This window comes from Galleria mellonella, unplaced genomic scaffold (genome assembly GCF_026898425.1).
Source record: "Galleria mellonella isolate WM207_F2 unplaced genomic scaffold, CSIRO_AGI_GalMel_v1 utg99, whole genome shotgun sequence".
Lineage (NCBI taxonomy): Eukaryota > Metazoa > Arthropoda > Insecta > Lepidoptera > Pyralidae > Galleria > Galleria mellonella.
In genome coordinates, this window is record NW_026442184.1 from 2,926,227 (window position 1) to 2,932,309 (window position 6,083).

The window sequence follows — 6,083 nt, forward strand, 5'->3', positions numbered from 1 at the left end:
GATATGGCGTGAATTTACTGGGTACAGAGGAATAACACCTGAGTCCTCAGGAATGGCCACGCATGGGGGGTGCAGGGTACTATTTTAGGGCCCAATCTCTTATTATTATTCATAAAAGACCTTTCTGAACTCTCCCTGGTGAATGAGAAATTCTTTACTTACTTAAATGATACGATATTAGTATTTACAGAATATATTTAAAACTTCGGAAGAAGTTTAAATATCAACAATAACAACCAGAGGGAGACTTTGTACAAAAGTCGATTGCTTGGGTACCTCGGTCCCATTCGTGGTTATACCGTGAAGCAGTTGTGTTGGGGGTATCATGGGCGAAACAGTATACTCTGTTATGTCCATGGTGCTGCTCATGTCTATAGGCGACGCTTACCACTTTGCATCAGGTGGGCCGTCAGCTTGTTTGCCATTCTAAGTTGTATAAAAAAAACATTCTTCATAGAGTGGTCGTGGTTTTTATGATTATAGTGGTTTGTCGATGAGGCTCTTCTTCGCAACTGACGTCCTCACAATGTGTTTTCATCTACTTCTGCACACAGTTGAGTTAGAGCATTCCACAATACACTGATGTGTGCTGTGTGACACAACAGACTTAGTCTAAGGACTTAATATTATATAACATACTACGTTTATAATCTAAGCTTAGTATTTTATGATTGATGATTCGTAATAGTTGTTAATTCTCTTTTATTTTATTTAATATCTTTCACAAAAGGTGATATACATATTGCCAGCTTTGAGGATTAGCATATTTAAAATTATTTTCCGAAGCAGGGAGGGGGGAGGGAGCGACACCACCTCAAAATGTACTTACACATAAACATGTCTTTGCGCATAGATGAAAGCTTCGCTCACATCCTGGGATTTCAGCAGCACCAGACAATGTTTTTTGATGGGCGAAGATGGTATGGCAACCCCGCCTGCGCTAACGGGATACGCTGGCGGAGCACCAGTGAAGGGCGATAGATGAGAATTAAAACAGACCAGTTAGCCCATCATGATAAATTCATTAAGAATTAACCATGATAGTTTCCAGGGAGAACCGCGAGGAGGTCGACCTGGTTGGGTATATTGCTAGCAATTGGATTCTCAGTTTCCATTACTAACAATCCCTTTCCCCCCTACACCAGACAATTTTGGAGTGGACCCGAAACACTCGACCCTACACTTGAATATTCCTATGGGTTTATGATATATACTTAGATAATTCTCTTATACAGTTCAGGTTTAGGCATGATTATATAGAGTCCAGTAGCGAATCATGAAAATACACATTTTTTTTATATTAACATATAAAGTAAAAAGGAGAGGTAAAAACTTCAATTAATCATCTTAACGACGATCCATCGAAATATAGGAGAGCTAAATCACTAGAAGGAGACAGCATCAGAACATCACCGACAAAAATAGCATTGCGTAATTAGAAAAGAAATATTTAGAAAATCTGGAGATAAAACATCTTAACCCTCAGGAATAGCGATGTACGAGAGATAACAGGGCATTCCGATGTATTTCGTAATGTTTATGGTGCTATTCATGTTTATAGATGACTGTTACCATTTTCCATCAGGTGAACTTGTTTACCATTCCAGATTGTATAAAAAAAAATCTCAAGAAATGGAAAAAAGTGAAACCAAACAAGTAGGAGGTTAAATAACCACATAGAATTTTACAGCATTTTTATACTGTCACAATAGGGTTCTGCTAGTGCAATTATAACCTGGAGTGCGTATAATGCATAGCTGATTTCAACAGGAATTCTAAAAAAAAAATAGCGAAAGCTTCTAACTGTCCATAGGTACTCAAGCATTCGACCTCCAAATAATTCAACACTCTGTCAACAATTTCGCGCTCTTTATATCTGCCCACGGAAGGTATACGCGTATACTCGTACACAGATAAAAAATATCGGACCAAAGACAAGCATTGGTCACGGTGTGCAACGTCCATTTGCTCCGAAATTAGATAACGGAACGTTCGGTGGCACCATTGATAAAGAATTAAATTTTTAACAGAAGATAGCCGACGCCTATTGCTCCGATGCGGAAATTGAGTTTTTAGAAAGCATATTGCCGTGCAGTAATTGTCGATCTGCGATAAGCGAGTGTATTATTGGGATTTTGGAGGTCCCTTGCTGGGATTTGGCGGTAAGGCGAAAGATGAACAGCAATTGAATTTGTAGTAGGTATCTTCACGCTGGCATGTTTAAGTTTAGGCTAACCAATTTAATTTAAGCTATGGATTCAAGAGAACGGAAAACGTTTTGGAGAAATTGTACCTAATATTATTAATATATGTATTCAGCACTTAAACTGTGTGTTAGTTTGGTTCCCTTAAAAAAGTACAAGTTATTAGTAGTCTATTAATTACCACAAAATAAAAATACGTTATGTACATAAATATCTTTATTTATATACTTAATTTAAAAACGAGTTCTAATTCTCAATCTATGAGCGATACCTATCATATTATCATATGTTGTTTAATTTCTTTCTTCTACGCACAACCCCTCTATGGAATCAACTTCCAGCAGCAGTATTTCCGAACCGATACGACATTATAACCTTCGAGAAAAGAGCATATTCCTTTATAAAAGGCCGGCAGCACACGTGCTATGCCTTTGGTGTTATGGGTGATCATTGGGGGGAATAGTCACTTACAATCAGGTGAGCTGCATGCTCGTTTGGCCCCTGTGTTATAAAAAAAAAATTGTTAAACAATTGCCAAAAGAAATCAATTCGCATTTGTATGTACATTTTGTACGTTATTCCATATCTTCGCTAATGAATGAATCTATTTTGATAAGTTTTTTTGCAGCCGAAAATTTATTACCGTTTTGTTCCCATATTAAATTTATTACGATTGAAGTAGCTGTTTTTCTTTGCAGCGCAATATCTGCTTGTATTTCAACGTAAAACCTCGAACATTCCATCTAGTTTTAGAATGTCTGCTGACAATATGTTAAGGGGTCGTTCTGACCTTTAACTTTTTATGGGTTTCTTGAAATAACGTTAAGCATTCGACCTACAGACGTTCTAAGAAATAATATGTAATCTATAGCAATATATCTTTTGATTTACTTTGCTTGCAAATTTTAATAAAAATAAATATTTTTAGAGACTATATCAAGACTAGAGGGAGACTTTGTACATAAGTCGTTTGTTTGGGTACCTTTGTCCCATTCGTGTTTCAACTGTAAAGCAGTTGTGTTTGCATGGCTGTGTTTTGGTTTGAAAGGTGGGATATGGCGTGAATTTACACGGTACAGAGGAATAACACCTGAATTCTCAGGAATGGCAACGCATGGGGGGTATCATGGGCGAAACAGTATACTTTGTTATGTCCATGGTACTGCTCATGTCTATAGCCGACGGTTACCACTTTCCGTCACGTGGACCGTCAGCTTGTTTGCGATTCTAAGTTGTATAAAAAAAGCGGTTTACCATTCTAAGTTGTATAAAAAAATAATAATAAAAGAAGTTTGAAACAAAATATGTACTAACTCCTTTAGTACCGCTAGTGCCCACGGACTATAGTAATCACTTAGCATGAGGTGAGCCGTATGTTCGTTAGCTTATTTTTCCCATTAAAAAAAGTACTCATGCCAAACGGAAAAAGTTAGAGACTTGAAACTTTCTAAACGGTTTTATCTTATAACTTACATGATTAATGTATAGTTACAACTATTCATCCATTAATGCTACAACTAAAAATAAAATGCGAATTACTAAGAATATTTATCATACTTATTTATATTTGCTAAGCTTAGTATTTCAAGTAGTAATCAGCGAAATTTCGCCAATGGCGTTTAGAGAGACAGATAAATACAAAAAACTTAATATGAACTGATTTTGGTCCATAAATATATAAGTAACTATCTACTCGATCCACGTCTTTTATGTAGCCACCTTATACAATACGAGAGTTCACACGCGATAAGCGCATTTGGACAAATGGATGGACGTACATACAAGCATACAAGTAATCGTTATAGTAAGTAGCCGCAAATTATAGGTCCCTCACATGGGTAATTGATTTTTATTACCTGCTACAGAGATTGAGAAAGGAGCTTACTGTATAATAACGATGGACAATAGTATTGGCGTTCGACAACAGATGGCGTGATACGTTCTGAATTCAAACTGACAGTTTATTTAAAAAAGTTGTAACCGTCGGCGTCGCTATAATAGACATGAACAGCACTGTGGAGGCTATTCAAAACTGGACCCTGAACATAGGAGCATTTTTTTTTGTGTCAATACGAAATAGTTTTTCCGTCTGCGATATCTGTATATTTTAGCGGATCATTAGTGAGGGATGATATGTAAGGATGATAACAGGACAGTTAGCCCGTCGTAAGAAATTTCATCAGAATTAATCACAATCACTGCAATAATCACCATCTGATGGGCTGTATAGCCTATATGCTTGATATCATTATAATAAAAAAAAATAGCGCCAAAAAAGAGTAGGTACGAGTACATACATGTATCCATAACAGACTATACAAAGTTAATTAAAAATGACAGATAGAATCCTGAAAGAGGCGTTCATCAGTCATCAACATACGCTTTATTTTTCGTTACTCATGATGATGATGATTAGCATCAACAACATTTTTAATTATATCCTATGTTACCATCATCGGAACTATGGGTTTTGCCTTTATTTCCAAGTTATTAGCCACCTAAGAAATTAGAACCAAATCAGTGGAATATTTCTACGTGAAATATTTTCATTAAAAGAAAAAAAAACAGTTACTTTTTGGTAATTTTGTCTATTTGTTCGTCTGCGGATGCATAAAGCGGTAACCACTAAATGGACTTTAATGCTGTTTGGTTTGGCAATGTCTAGGTCGATGACACAGGACACTGCACCTCGGGAAATATAAATTCACCTATTAGTTGATCACTAAAATCAGGTTTAGGTGTTTTGAGAACTTGTTGTCGTTTTTTTATGAAACTTAGAATCGCACACAAGCTGACGGTCCACCTGATGGAAAGTGGTAACCGCCTATCGACATGAGCAATACCATGGATGTAACAGAGTAAACTGTTTGGCCCATGATACCCCCCATGCGTTGCCATACCTAAGGACTAAGGTTTTTTTTTTAATGGATGATAATGAAATGGTAACCCCGCCTGCGCAATCGGTATACACTGGCACGGCACCAGTGAAGGATGATATGTGAGGATGAAGCAGGTCAGTTAGTCCACCATGACGAATCTAACAGTAAATCAATCACGATCACGATGGTTCCGATGGGAACCACGAGGAGGTCGACCTGACAGGGTATATTGCTAGCAATAGGGTTACTAATGCCCATTATTAACAATCCCTTCTCTCCCCAGCACTAAGGTGTTATCCCTCTATACCCTATAAATCCACTGCCTTATCCCACCCTTCAAACCAAACCACAGCCATGCAAACAACTGCTTCGAAGGGATAAGAGTGTTAGTAATAAAATCAACAGCCCCATTGCTAGCAATATAGGGTATATTAGGTATTAGGGTATCAAGATTTTGACCACCTGAAAACCATGGAGGTCGACCTAGTTGGGTATATTGCTAGCAATGGGGCCCTTAAGTGTTGCCATTATTTTTAACTCCGTATGTACTAACGTAATTTGACTGCCATAGTCCTATTCTGAAACATGTCTATACTTGCACAATTCTTTCACGGCTGCAACACAAGAGAAAGAGGGAAAGGGATTGTTAGCAATGGAGTTTGACAGCCCCATTGCTGGACCACGTGGTTCCCCCTGGAAACCATCGTAAACTATTCATGTTGAATTCGTCACGATCGGCTAACTGACCTACTTCATCCTCACCTATCATCCGTCACTGGTGCCCCGCCGGTGTATATCGATAGCGCGGGTGGGGTTACCACACCATTATCATTCATTAAAAAAAACACAAGAGGAATATAAGTATTTATATTATATTATATTGTAAAGTCTTTATTGTACATATTTTACATTGGATACATTAAAAAGATTTAATATATATTTAGTATATGATCATTTTTTCCGTGTGGTTCCGGCATAGAATGTGTCAAGGGGTGACCTT